The sequence below is a fragment of the Nomascus leucogenys genome, chromosome 6, assembly GCF_006542625.1.
Source record: "Nomascus leucogenys isolate Asia chromosome 6, Asia_NLE_v1, whole genome shotgun sequence".
NCBI lineage: Eukaryota > Metazoa > Chordata > Mammalia > Primates > Hylobatidae > Nomascus > Nomascus leucogenys.
In genome coordinates, this window is record NC_044386.1 from 1320524 (window position 1) to 1335616 (window position 15093).

The 15093-nt window shown below is 52.3% G+C and overlaps 1 long non-coding RNA gene across 1 annotated transcript; it reads right to left on the reverse strand.

Moving 5' to 3' along the window:
• Positions 1 to 1913: 1913 nt before the first annotated feature.
• LOC115835430 lies at positions 1914 to 14594 on the reverse strand. Its single transcript, XR_004030392.1, has 3 exons — positions 14264 to 14594; positions 4626 to 4768; positions 1914 to 2074 (listed from the first exon to the last, which is right to left on the reverse strand). It is a non-coding gene; the product is annotated as an uncharacterized LOC115835430 (long non-coding RNA).
• Positions 14595 to 15093: the final 499 nt, after the last annotated feature.

Below are 15093 nucleotides of genomic sequence, written 5' to 3' on the forward strand. Positions count from 1 at the left end.
TGTCTACGGCCATACCACCCTGAACGTGCCCAATCTCGTCTGATTTAGCAGACGATTTTGCTCTGGCTAAGTTGCTCTTTTAGACAGACGTTAATATGGGCGATGTTTTCCAGCGATGTGTTTAGCAATTCTCCTTTTCCCCATGTTCACATTCAAAGGATTGTCTTAGACACCCATTGGCAGCCAACGTGATCCCTAAGCTGGGACAAATGCAGCAAGTCAGGCCCTTCTGTTCAGGAAGTTACTCGTCGTGACCCGGGAAGGCAGTGACACAGGGAGTGACAGGGCTCTGGGCTCTGACCTGTGATCTTGGGAAGTGACTCGGCTTTTCTGCTTCACCTTCCATCCTCTGCAAAGCAGGGGCAAGGTGGAACTTACCTGTAGGACCGTGGACCGCACAGCTGTCCGGAGACCGGGCCTGGCCCACAGCAAGTGCTTACTCAATGCTGATGTCTCGGCACGTGCTTCATGTTCTGTTCTGGGTCAATCGTCTTTCATGAACATGTGGGAAATTTTGGGGTGGGCAAGGGCACATCACCGGATCTAGGTAGAGTTTGAGCTGATGTGACTGGTTAGCTGGAAAACATTGATTATTTTATGGGGGTGAAGAACCAGCCACACTTTTTACAGTGTTGGGTCTCAGATTGCAAACTGCGTTTTGTGAAAAGCTGGGAATTTCAGCTTCAGCTACTGATTAAATTACCACAAAAAAGCACTGCCAATTTAGGGTATTTCAGTAGAACTCCGGGTTTGAATATTTCTGATTTCTAGAGGAAGAGACAGCATACTGTGTCTTGGACAAGTTAACACCTCTTTGAGAAAATCATTTCTTCTATATTCACAGATGATTCAGAATTAGATGGAGCCAACAATGATGTGTCCTCAGTTCTTCATTTTGACAGTTTGGGTTTCTTACTGCTCAGAGTGCACATGTATTTCTCCGGACATACAACCCTCGTACATCTGCACAGTGACAGGACTTTAATATATCAATGTGCACACATCGGGCACTAGAACCGGGGGCTGTCCACTCTGCTCTGTGGCTACCCCTGCCCCTCAGGGTCTCCCGGGAGACAGTGACACCGTAGGGTGTGGGGCAGGCACCAGGACTCTGCAGCCAGAAAGCCCTGGGTTCAAACCCTGTACTGTTTTCACCACTGGGATAACTTTGGAAAGGGATTTCCACTTCTAAGGCTTGGTGTCTCCTCTATAGAAAGGGGTTAATGAGAAGACCTGTCTTCAGGGTGACTGGAATAGCATCGTGGTAGAACACTCTTAGCAGTTACTGTCATCGTTAGCTCCCTAAGTGTGGGGCTCCTCTAACCTAAACATAAAATTCTGGTCTTTCTCCCTCACTGTGCCAGCAAAGGGAATGTACTCTTTGCCACCCATCAGGTTTGAAGCCGCGGCTTCTTCTCGTCCGGGAGTCTGCTTGGTGCTTGCGGCTGAGCTCCTCCCACGTCCTTGTCAACACGTCCTCCTGACAGTGGCGCTCTCCAGAAACCAAGTGTGCTGCTGTTCTGCTGTCTTTTTCTTATTAACCATGAAATCAGAGAATGTTTCAGCAGTTGGTATCATGTCTTTAAAAGCGATGCTTACTTTTTTTTTTTTTGAGACGGAGTTTTGCTCTTGTTGCCCAGGCTGGAGTGCAATGGGGCGATCTCGGCTCACCACAACCTCCGCCTCCCGTGTTCAAGTGACTCTCCTGCCTCAGCCTCCCTATTAGCTGGGATTACAGGCACCTGCCACAACACTCGTCTAATTTTGTATTTTTAGTAAAGATGGGGTTTCTCCATGTTGGTCAGGCTGGTCTCGAACTCCCAACCTCAGGTGACCCACCCACCTCGACCTCCCAAAGTGCTGGGATGACAGGCATGAGCCACCGCACCCGGCCAGCAATGCTTACTTTTATTAGAACACGTTAGCTGGCATCTGAGTGTCACAGGGATGCTGTGTGGTAGCCAGCCCAGTGCTTCAGTCACAGCTCAGCTCTGCTTCTCAATTCTCATTCCGTCCTTGTTCCCTGGAGTCCTGCGGGAGTGGCTGCTGCTGGATGTTGTCTCTTCTTTGGTAGCTGTCAAAAGAGATTCATGAAAAAAGTGAGTAGGTAAACGGCCCAACTACCTTACTCATCTGTAACCCTAGGAAATAAGCTGGGGTGGTTGGGGGCACGGGACCCTCTAACGGAGACCACAGGGACCCAGGCGTGTGTGTATAAAACCAGCCAACAACAAATCAATCTGTAATGGCAAGAAGATCTAAGGAAATGTTCTCTTTTCCTTTTTTAAGAAGAACGCTGGGAAAGTGATGCACATGGCAAAACGGTGCGATCAGAGGGGCTGATAAACGGTGCGATCGGAGGGGTTGACGGTGTGATCGGAGGGACTGATAAACAGTGTGATCGGAGGGGTTGATAAACGGTGCGATCGGAGGGGCTGATAAACGGTGTGATCAGAGGGGCTGATAAAGGTGTGATCGGAGGGGTTGATAAATGGTGTGATCGGAGGGGCTGATAAATGGTGTGATCGGAGGGGCTGATAAACGGTGCGATTGGAGGGGTTGATAAATGGTGTGATCGGAGGGGCTGATAAACGGTGCGATTGGAGGGACTGATAAACAGTGTGATCGGAGGAGTTGATAAATGGTGTGATCGGAGGGGCTGATAAACGGTGTGATCGGAGGGGTTGATGGTGTAATTGGAGGGGCTGATAAAGGTGTGATTGGAGGGGCTGATAAAGGTGTGATCAGTGGGGCTGATAAAGGTGTGATCGGAGGGGCTGATAAAGGTGTGATCGGAGGGGCTGATAAATTGTGTGATTGGAGGGGCTGACAAAGGCTGCACAATGTTGCCTGTTGTTCTACATTGTCGCTGTTTCTCAGAAAGTGCCCTCAGGCGATGACACTCAGAGCCCTCCTCACTGCAGGCCACAGGCGCCTCCCTGGAGAACTGTGGAGGGAATCTACAGCACGGACCCTGCCCGTGTCATGGGCATACAGAAGAATCCGTGCAGGCTTCCCAGTGGGCGGGATCCTGGTGAGGGGCTGGTTCTTCTGAAGCAGGAGCAGCTGAGCGTGCAGGGAGACTGCTGACCGCCCTGCCCCGGGGTCTTCCGCAGCCACGGTTGCCTTGAGCAGGCAGAAAGAAGAAATATCCAAAAATGGGACTCCTTGCACAGGAACCCACATTTGCAAATGGGACAGGTCCACCCCAGAAGGGTGCTGAGCAAGCTTACATGTCTGGGACTGGCCTGTCCTACTGTCCGAGGGGTCCTCTTTCAGGGCCAGGCTCAGTGGGGAGAGGACGCTGGGTGGGCTGCCTGCACGGGTGGGCCGGTGCAGCCCCCAAGCGGACAGCCTGCCCGTTGGAACAAAGAGTCATCTAATTTGTTTAAAGTCCAAGTGTAAAGAGACACAGTGACTTTCATGCTGAGGGGCCAGCGTTCTTCAGAAGACGCATCAGCAACAATCTCCTTCCTTGGAACTGAATTCTGCCTTACCATAGGAAACTTGGTAAAATCTGCGAGCAGAAGACTTGCAAACTTTTACTCTTAACATCTTTGCAATGGCCATTTCTCCTTTGGGTCCGCCTCTCAAGCTGCACTGCACATAACATGTTTCTAGCCCCAGCACAGCCTCCGTGGGATCTGCCAGGTCTCAGCAGCTCAGTGACGGCTCCAGGCAGTCTTCCTCCCAGGTGATGCAGCTTTGCAACGCCTGCCATCGGCCACCATCTCTTTCCTCATTCTGCGTAAATATTCCATTTCATATCGATTTAGCGTTTGTGATTGTGTACCATTTTTCTTAAAGAAAAACCCTGAAGTTATCTAAGGCCCAGGCCCCATGAAACGTGGACCAGAGTGGGAGCGGATGACGGGGAGCCGCCACCTTCTCCCAGAGTCCCTGCGGCTTTCAAGGATGACAGCCCTGGGCATGTGCTGCAGAGGCAGGAGGAGACAGTTTCTGAGGGCGTCAGGGCAGGGCGCTGATGGAGCCTGCCGGCCTCAGCCATGGACCCGTGGGGTCGCCTTCCTGAGGCCAGCACCTCCGCTCTCCAGCCACGTGGCCAGAGGCTGGCTGCTGACTTCACAGGTCCTTGGTGTTCTCATTTGGAAAATGGGGCATAAGAGCTGCTTCGTGGGGTCATGGGAATGTCAGAAGCCCCTGCCCAGCGTGTGGCACTGAGCATGTGGGTGGCTTTCTCCCTCTGCTGCTGGGCCTGAGTGCTGTCAGGAGTGTGACCCGCACCCCGTCCTTTTTGTCCCACATCCTTCACGCCTAACTACAGCGATGGTCATCCTGTCACCGTGGGCTCAAGATGGCCTTGGGCTTGCGTTTAACCTGAGTGTGCCTCTTCCCAGGTGAGAACACGGCTACACAGAAAACGACGGCTCCTGGAGAGGATCTTTGACCTCTGACCTCTGCTCTGCTCCTGCCCCGGGGCCTTTGCCCCTGCTGCCCCTCCCACAGAAGGTTCTCAAGGCTCATGGACCCCCACTGTCCTTGCTAAGACCAGCTCTGGCTCCACCCCACCCTGTAGGCTCCCTGCCTTTTCCCTGGGGTCAAGCTGTTTCTGTCCCCACTAGCAATGGGCCCTGTGCAGGCAGGGATGAGGGTTCAGTGGGTACCTGGCGTGGTCATCCCTCCGCAAATGTCAACAGAGGCAATGAGCTCAGTTTTAATAACACGAGTTCCTTCTTTAGAAGTCTGCACAACGGCCCCGTCTTGTGCCTCTTCCTTACCCCCTGGAACGGCAGTCTCATCGCTACACCTAGGAGAACAAACATCATGAGAACTGGGGCTGAGGAGCACAGCTGGGGGTGGACACACAGCACAGTCACCGCCCAGGACATGGTGGGTCGTGGCCTGGGGAACAAAGGTTCCTTCTGCAAAGCCATCCAGGCCGTCCTTGCCCAGCCCCAGGCCCTGTCATTCACTTGTTTGCTTCGCTTACTGTGCCTGTCTGTCTGCCTCCCCTGCTAGACAGCAATCCCTCTGAGGGCAGGGCCCGGCCATTAGGAGATGCTCAGCCAGTGCCACTGAATATCGGGTTAGAAAGTGAATGAGTCTGTCGGGGTGATAAGGAGCTTTGGAAATAGAAATGGTGATGGTTGCACAACGTCGTGAATGCCATTGACGGGTAACTCAAAGACGGCTAAAATGGCAAATTATATGTTATACATATTTGATATTCCATAGTTCATAAAAACCCAAAAGAAGGAGTGACTAAATGTGAAAAGTGTAATCTTAAAGTTAAAAACTAGGAGATTTTCTTAATGCCTAAGATAGAAAAGGATTTCTTAATAACTAAAAGCATAGAGAAAAACATTGGCAAATTTAAACAAGGCAACATTGTTAAAGTCACCATAAACCAATGGAAAATAAAAGCTGTGAACTGGCCAAATAGTAGTTACAGTGAATATAATTGGAAAAGGATTGGCATCCACAGACTAAAGAAGTTCCTCGGAGCTATAGGAAAGCAAAACACCAAAAAACAGGCAAAGCTCATAAACAGGAGACTCGCTGAGAGGAGACCCACCGGGCCACGGAGACAGGGCACCCGCCATGCTGGAGATGGCTGGGGTACCGGAGCTGCGGCGGGTGCCCCACTGGGGATGGATGCACCCCCTCCCCTCGACTGAGGAAGGGAGCAGGTCTGACCAGGCCTAGAGCCCGTAACTGACTGCTGGGCAGTCACACTGAATACAGAGACTGGAGGCTCTACTCAGGAAGGCAATTTGCAAATCTTCAGCGAAGGAAGCTGCGAGGCTGAGATTCAGGAACAACACTTGCAGGAATATGCCCTGGAGGAGCTGACACTCGAGAAGAATTTCTATTTTGGAATTGTGAGAAACTGAAAATGCCCATCTGCAAGGTAAGTGATAAATGAGGTGGAAGGAGTGATAAGAGTTTTGTACAGTGGTATACGGAACACTCAGTCGAGCCGGATGCGTAGCCACGACTGCCCGCACCTGCTCCTGTTAGCAGCATCACCGCGCAGCCCAAGCCCGACAGTGGGATGGGGATCGCTTTAGAGGCCCTGCAGTAACTGTGTTGTGCAACCAGAGAGGAGAGACACGGGTTCTGGGGGACTTTGAAGGCAGCGCTTTTCAGCGGGGGGTCTGGATCTTCGTAAGAGACACAGTAGAGACGGCAGAGAAAACACCACTTGGAAAGAAGGAGCAATAGCAGATAAACCCTGTGTGGCTGAGCCTGGGGACACGGTGCACAGGAAGGGAACCGGGTGACCTGGAGGCCCTCAGGGTCTCACACGCCAGGTTGGGTGGGACTCGGGAGCGGGACTGAGAGGGGTGAGATGCTAAGATACTTCACAAGTGTTCAATTGTGACTTTAAGTTTTACCCATTTAGTTTTGTTTTATTTGACAATTAAATGATGGTTTTATATTTTTATTGTAATTTTGCTTTTTTCAATTCTATTTTAAATTTCAAAGTAAAAGCATTTTCTTAATAATAAGTCATTTTACTGCTAACAGCATTGATAGGCATCTGGTTTTAGTTTCAGTTCGTAGCCAACCCTTTCGCTTTCAGAGTGAGGCTTCAGTTCATCGGCGCGGTTGTGTCTGGCGGTGTCAGCACCTCTGTGACAGGCAGTCTTTCTCCGGGCTTAGAGTGTCAGCGCAGGGATTATTTCAGGCCGACACTTGGCATGGAGAGTTGTCAGGCAAATGCATTTTTGAAGAGTTGGATTTGATCTCAATTATTCCATTTGGCTTTGTGAAAGGAGAGGGAGGCAAAACAGTTTACCCAGCTTCTGGCTCTGTCATATTTTCATTTTAAATCTAAAGGCAACGACGCTGGCAGGCAACCAGCTCTCGGCACGGACTGACACTTCAGCTACTCTGGGAAAAGCAACCTCATTCAAACAAGCCAGAGCCTTAGTAGCAGCCACCCCACTTTCCCGCCGGGCTGTGCCGCAACGCTGACCCAGCGACACACAGATCCCTTGTGTTCCCGCTGGACGCTGGCCCGGCGGCCGTGGCCTATAGAGCAGGCTCCTCGGTGCATGAAGCCAGCACAGCCCTGGAAATCCCGTGCAACAAAAAGTCTCTGTTCCACCCAGAAGAGCTCTGAGCAGAGAAAGCCCCGCCGGGCCTGCCGCGATGGACTCACAGATGGGCGCCTGGAGAGAGCGGGCTTTCATTAGGTCAGCCCAGGGGTGGGGGGCAGCAGACAGCACCGCTGGCCTTGGCTGGGGAAAGAGGCGCCCCGAACCTGGAGGAACTTCAAGAGTTTACAGGACGCTCAGAGCCTCCTTCACTCTGCCTTTTCTTCACGTCCTAAAGTGCACGGAGCTGGTCTTTAGTTTCCAGGCAGTGAGCATTGGCCCAGGCGGGCTCTCCTCTGCCAAAGAGGGTCCTGAGAGGACCCCCACAACTTACAGCCCCCACCGCTGACAGCCCCCACCACTAGAGCCCCCACGACTTAGAGCCCCCATGACTTGGAGACCCCACAGCTTAGAGCCCAACCACTTAGAGCCCCCACAACTTAGAGCCCCCCATTCCTTTGGATTTTGGGGAATTGCCCCTCCAGCTCCCAGTCTTTGTGGCTCTGTAATCTGAGATGTCCAGATGGTCCTTTGATAGAAAAGCCCAGCCCCGTGGTTTCCTCTGCAGCCCATTGATGGGGGAAGTGGGGTCCTGCAAGGCTCTGGTGGGCCTGGAAGCTGGGCCTGCTGAACCACAGGGGCTATTCTGATCACCTCCTTCCTCTCTAACCTATTGGCGAGGGGGACCCACTGCCCTCAATAGCACCAGATGCCTGAGTGCCCAGCACCCAACCCTGGACAGCTGAGAGCAACAGCAGGCCACGGTCACAGGTGCTGATGTGCTGGTGGAAGGCGGCCCACTCCACTCGGGGACAGGGTGGGCTCTCAGGGGCTGCATGGCCTTGCACTGACCACGCACAGGGTGAGGGGACCCTGGCTCTGTGGGGCTTGGGGCAGGGTGTTGGGAGAATCCTGTGGGCTGGCAGGGATCTGAAGCCCAGCGGGCTGAGGACCGGATGGGTGCTGCTGGTCTCGCTGGTGGAGGAACTGGCAGGGTGGGGAGCTTCTCCCCCTGGGGGGCACATCCTATGAGGGCAGCAGTTCCCAGGAGGCCTCCACAGGCTGGGAGGACTTTCAGTGTGAGGATCTTACTGGCCACAGGTGCTGCTCAAACGAACGTTCCGAAAGTCTCAGCAGGGGAGAGCGCAAGTCTCAGTGCCAGAAACTGCTGTGCTGGGGGTGAGGACAGGTGGCCCCAAGGGCAGCCAAGGGCTTTGTGGGGGCACCTGGGGCCCAGGGGCACAGGAACAGCCATGCCCCACATCCAGTGCCCCCAAGTGTAACACCGCGCCTCATGGCTCAAGAGGTTTTATGTGTGGATGGGTTTTAACTGGGTGTCTGGAAGCAGGTAAAGTTGTGTCTGAGCTTGGTAATGAGAGGCAGGGTGAAAGGGAGGGACATCTTGGAGGTGACATGCCTGATGCAAGGTCTTTACCAAACAGAAACTCCACAGGACTGACCACACCTGACCAGGGCACAGGGCAGCCGAGGCCAAGGGACAGGTCCTGGTTTGGGGTCACTGCGTGTCCTTGATCAAGGCGTTGGGTGCTCAGCACCTCATCTTCCTTCTCTGCAAGGTGAGGGGCTTGGTCCCCCAAAACCCCAGTGCATTTACGAATTTTAACTGTTCTACAAGGCTACGGCCAACACGTGTGCCTCTGAGGCTCAGCCTGAAGGCAACACGCGGGGAGCCTGGTGGAAACCAGCCGTGTGGCCAAGGGCGGGCGCATGCCGGGAAGTGCCCCTGTGCTGCGCTCATTAAGTTGTGATGGTGGCTTGTTAGCAGCTTGTTTTACTTCAAGATACTTCACTACATAAAGATTTTCAATTATAAGACAGATTGAGTTGAAAACTGACTTTTCTAAAAACAGGGATTATTCCACATTGCAGAAATGATCTTCGGCTTCAAAGTTTTGTTTTTAATGAGTGCACCCTTTAGGCATTTGGCACGTCTGGGCTCCAAACCCTTGTGTTTGTCCTGTGGACTTTGCAAAACGCACAGTGCCGCATGTCTCTTTCTGAACCTGGTCTGGTGTGAGCAGTGAGGAGGGAGTGTCTCAGGCTCCCACGCGGCTGAGGATGGGCTCCGCGATGTCCCTCAGCCCACAGAGACAGAGACGCACCCGGAACCTCCAAGCCATGGGTCTTGTCTGCAGCTGGGCCAGGTGGGCTGCACCTGCCAAGGGAGCCTCCAGGGTGGGTGCTGGCTGGCCGGGCGCACTCCTCACACGAGGGCACGCCAACTTGAATGGAACCGTGTCTGCACGCAGTGCTGTCTCTGCCCCAGCAGCTGAATACCACCTGCTGAGCTAATATTTGCTGAGCCATTGAGTCATGGATTCCTTCCTGACGTTGCTCAAGTGTTTATCCGAGCAAGAGCTTGGTTCAAGATTGCCCTCATCTCCCTGCCTCCCTCTGCAAACACCATTCAACTGCCAGCAGTGCCCTTGATGTCCCGTGTCCAGCTCCTCCGAGTGTGGTTTCCTGGCTCATAGTTGTGCAATGTACGGCATTCCTTGTGGTGAACCACAGGGCTGGCCCAGGCTTCTTAGATGTCAGAGGAGGCGAAGATGCCACGTCCAGCAGAAGGAGCTGCACAGTGGCGGCTGCGCGTCAGAACGGCAGCTGCGGGGTGGCTGTGGAGCAGGGCGCCGGCTGTGGGTTGTTTACGATGAGCTCTGCAACCAGTCGCTGTGTGTTTTTTTTTCTTTAATGGAATGAAGCAAACACAGGAGTGCCACGTCCCTGCAAGGACACAGTAGGGGTCTGGGTGATTTAGGGCCCTGGTGAATTCACACCCTCCAGGACATGAAGCCCTGTTTTCTGCACCATTTTACTGATGAGAAGCTTGAGGCTGAGAGAGGCCACTGGAGCAATCCGAGGGGAGGCCGGATCAGTGCTGAGCCCTGCGGGCCCACCTCGCAGGCCACAGCCTCCCTCACCATCTCCCCAACCCCAGCCGAGGCCCTGGGTCCACCCATGTCCGGGTCATGCTCCAGGAAGGGGTCAGTTCTGATCAAAAGCCTGGCAACAGAGCCCCTGGCCCGAGGCCTCCAGGAAGGAGTGTATCTCCAGCTTGCTGCCCATTGGCTGAGGACAGCAGGCCAGGGCATGAATCCCACGTGCACACAAGTGCTGTTCTGCTCTGTGCTCCGTGAACACAGGTGCCCCGAGCGCCTCCAGAGCGCCACGTGCAGAGTAGGCGGTGCCAGATGGGGCCCACTGCCATCCACAGGGCTTGTGGAGGTGCTGCCGTGCCTCCCAGATGCCCTGTCCGGGCCTGCACCCCTGTGCCGAGCTGACGAGGCTGTGTGTCTCTTTGGGAGATGCCTGGGAGGTCACGAGCACAGCCTGTGGGTGGCCCAGAGTCAGTGACTAACAGTGGCGGGTGCCACGGCCACCCTGGCCTCCCCAGGGCCAGCAGTGGGGTGTGGGTCACCACCCAGAGCCCCCGGGGCACTGGCTGACAGGGACCCCCTCCTGACACCTGGTCCTGCCCTTTCCTGCTCGCCTCGCCCCTCACCCTCAGGTTCCTCCTACACGAATCCCCATGGGAGTGCTGGCTGCTGAGGGACGGAGCTTCCCTTCTGGTGGGGCTACAGGGTGAGGAGGGCTTTGCATGGCGGAGGCGGCAGAGGGAACGGTGCTGTGAAGGCCCTGGCAGAGTGAGAACTGGGGTGGGGGCGGGGGGGCGGGGGGCACTGGAATAAATGGAAGAAGAACCGGTATGATACAATATAGCACTTTAAATTATGCACCTGCAGCACTTTATGACATGGAATCGTCTTAATACCACGTGACAATGAAGGACGCAGAACTGTGCGACGTCAACCCTGAGCAGAGGCGAACACAGAGGAAGGTCCTGGAAGGCCTGTGGCCATGGTTTTCAGTTTCTTCCTTTCCCTCAATGCCTCTTCCAGTTTTGCAGGGTTAGCACGCATTGCTTTCATAAATAAACACAAAATAATAATGTGTGACATAGAAGGTTCGACTTCTTGAAATGCTGAACTCTAGGTAACTGTTTGACTCTAAACTTGTTTCTGGAGATGATTTTCCTGTTTCTCATGAACTGCTCAGGTGGGTAGAGGCCACTTACAGTTGGCAAACGGCAGAAGGCCCGGGTGTGGAGCTGTGGCCCCGGCTGGTAACAGGGGAAGTTCCTCTGATTCGGGCTGAGGTTGTCCCCAGTGCATTTCCAGGCACGCCCACCTCCCTGAGTTGTTGAAACCTTTGCGCCTCCTTCTCAGGGGGAGCCCACATTGCACTCCCCTGTCAGCTCAGGTCCTGTGTTTTTTACCTGGGGTGAGCAGGGCCCAGCCCACCGCGTGGGTGAGAATTCGGTGAATTCCCCGCGTGCGTGCACCAGGGCCAGGTGCTGTTTCACTCACAGCTGGGAGCTCCATGGCCCTGGATGGTAAAAGCGTGTTTCTCCCCGGGGCCCGACTCTGCCTTGAGATGCTGCCTTCCTCTAGGGGCCTCTTGGAGTGTCTGGCTGGGTCCCTGCGTCCAGCTGTGAATGACAGAGCTGGGGGCTCAGTGGACAAGTGGGGGCATGGCGGGGCGGGAGTGAGTGCCGGGGAGCATGGCATCCTTGCCCCCTGTCCTCCCAGGCAGGAGCAGTCACATGGTCATGTCTGAGTGCAAGGGCACAGAAGCCAGTGGCCCCGTGCTGTGGGAGGGAGTTGGCGTGGCCAGCATGCTGCCTTATTGCTGCACTGGTGCCCGAAGCATGGCTCCTGATCGGTGTAATAAATGCCGGCTGCCATGGGGAAATCTCTCTCAAAGTGTGTGCATTGCTACATCCAAGAACAAGCCACTTTCTAAGACAAAAGGAGCATATCCCAGGCATTTTAGCAGTAATTGGTCTCACATCTATTCCTATCACATCTGTAGTGCCTTCCTTCACTGAAGGCTGGAATCCCTCAAAGTCATCCATGAGGACTGGAATGAACCTCTTCCAAACGCCTGTTCACGTTGACACTTTGACCTCCTCCCATGAATCATGAATGTTCTTAGTGGCATCTAGAATAGTGAATCCTTTCCAGAAGGTTTACAATTTACTTTTCCCAAATCCATCAGAGGAATCACTAACTATGGCAGATAGAGCCTTAAAAAACGTATTTCTTAAATAATAAGGCTTGAAAGTTGAAATGAGTCCTTGGGCTGTGGAATGGGTGTTGTGTTAGCAGGCATGGAGACAACATTCATCTCCTTGTCCATTTCTATCAGAGCTCTTGCGTGACCAGGTGCATTGTTGGTGAGCAGTAATATTTTGAAAGGAATCTTTTTTTCTGAGTGGTGGTTCTCAACAGTGGGCTTAACATTGTCAGTAGACCATGCTGTAAACAGACATGCTGACATCCAGGTTTTCCTGTTGCATCTACAGAGCAAGGCAGAGTAGACTGAGCATGATTTTTAGGGGCCCTGGGATGTTCAGAATGGTCCATAAGCATCAGCTTCCAATGAAAGTCACCACTGCACCAGCTCCTAACAAGAGCGTCAGCCGTGTCCTTTGAAGCTTTGAAGCCAGGCACTGACTTCGCCTCTCTAACTAGGAAAGTCCTGGATGGTGTTCTTCCAATAGAAGGCTGTTCTATCTACATTGAAAATCTGTTGTTAAGCGCAACCCCCTTCATCAATGATCTTAGCCAGATCTTCTGGCTGCAGAAGGTAACTTGCTGCAGCTTCTCCATCAGCACCTGCCGCGTCGCCTTGTGTTTTTATGTTATGGAGACGGCTTCTTTCCTTAAACCTCATGAACCCACCTCTGCCAGCTTCCACTCTTCCTCTGCAGCTTCCTCACCTCTCTCAGCCTTCACAGAATTGAAGAAAGTTAGGGCCCGCTCTGGACTAGGGTTTGGCTTAAGGGAACGGTGTTGCTGTTTTGATTGTCTATCCAGAAAACAAAAACTTTCTCTGTATTAGCAACAAGGCTGGTTCACTTCCCATCATTCATGCACTCTCTAGAACAGCACTTGTGATCTCCCTTAAGAACTTTTCCTTTCGGGCACGGTGGCTCAAGCCTGTAATCCCAGCACTTTGGGAGGCCGAGGCGGGCGGATCACAAGGTCAGGAGATTGAGACCATCCTGGCTAACATAGTGAAACCCCGTCTCTACTAAAAATACAAAAAATTAGCCGGGCGTGGTGGCGGGTGCCTGTAGTCCCAGCTACGCGGGAGGCTGAGGCAGGAGAATGGCGTGAACCCAGGAGGCGGAGCTTGCAGTGAGCCGGGATCGTGCCACTACACTCCAGCCTGGGTGACAGAGCAAGACTCTGTCTCAAAAAAAAAAAAAGAACTTTTCCTTTGTCTTCACTACTTGTCTCACTGGTGCAGGCCTTGCTTAGCTTTCAGCCTATCACAGCTTTCAACCTGCCTTCCTTGCTAAGCTTAATCATTTCTGGGTTTTGATTTAAAGTGAGATGTGGTGGCTCTTCCTTTCACTTGACCACTCTGTGGCCATTGAAGGGTTACTAACTGGGCTAATTTCAATATTGTTGTGTGTCAGGGAACAGGAAAGCTTGGGAAGAGGGAGAGAGGTGGGGGAATGGCTGATTGGGGGGGGGCAGCCAGAACACACCAAACATTTATTAAGTTTGTGTCTTATATGGGTGCAGTTCATAGCACCCAAAACAATTACATTGGTAACACTGAAGATCCCTGATCACAGATTGCCACTACATATATAATAATAATGAGGAAGTTTGAACTGTGGCAAGAATCACCAAAATGTGACCCAGAGACATGAAGGCAGCACACGCTGCTGGGAAAACAGCGCCCATGGAATTGCTCCACAGCGGTTGCCACAAACCTTCGATTTGTAAAAAAAGTCACATCCATGGAGCAAAATCAAGCAAAGCACCGTAGCACAAAGTACACCTGTACGGCTCTCTATAGTTCCACACTTTCAAATGCATAGATCTATATAATCTATATAATACTTATATAATATCACTATATAGTATATATTAGGTATGCAATATTGATTATACAGAGCTACATGTAGATCTATAAATTATATACATAGCCAATATTTTAAAACATATAAGAATGACTCTTTATAATGGCAGAAGACATAAATGTCTCCTCCTTTTCTATCTATGAATCTGGAATCTAATCTGACAGAGAAAACAACCCTAACAAGCTTTCGTCATACGATGGCCTGGCTTCACTGAACCTGCATCTTACGTAACACTTACTGCCAGTAGGACTTTCCTAGACATTTAGCTGTCCTTCGAGTGGGCTGGCACCAGACGGAAATTGGACATAAGCTTTCGTGAGAGATCGGGCGCAGGTCCTGAGCTTTACGTTACCAGACACTCTTCTCAGATGAGGGTCAAATTGAAATTTCATTACAGAAACCACCAGTCACCACTGTTGAGGTTCAGAAGGGGTCCACCTGGTAAGGAAGGAGACCACTGCTACTCCTGCTGTCCACCTTGCCTAGTTCACAAGACAGGAGGAAAGAGAGAAAGCAAAGAGTTGGAAAGAAACAAAAGTAAGATAAATAGCCAGACAACCTTGGCACCACCACCCAGCCCTAGGAGTTAAAAAATAATAATAACATCAACCCCTGACCTAAACTACTTGTGTTATCTGTAAATTCCAGACATTGTATGAAAAAGCATTGCAAAACTTTCTGTTCTGTTAGCTGATGCATGTAGTCCCCAGTCACGTTCCCCACGCTTGCCTGATTTATCACGACCCTTTCAATGTGGACCCCTTAGAGTGTAAACCTTTAAAAAGGCCAAGAATTTCTTTTTCAGGGAGCTCGGCTCTTAAGACGCAAGTCTGCTGATGCTCCTGACCGAATAAACCTCTTTTTTTTTTTTTTGAGACAGAGTCTTGCTCTGTCAACCAGGCTGGAGTGCAGTGGCGCAATCTTGGCTCACTGCAAGCTCCATCTCCCGGGTTCACACCATTCTCCTGCCTCAGCCTCCCGAGTAGCTGGGACTACAGGTGCCCACCACCACACTCTGCTATTTTGTATTTTTAGTAGAGATGGGGTTTCACCATGTTAGCCAGGATG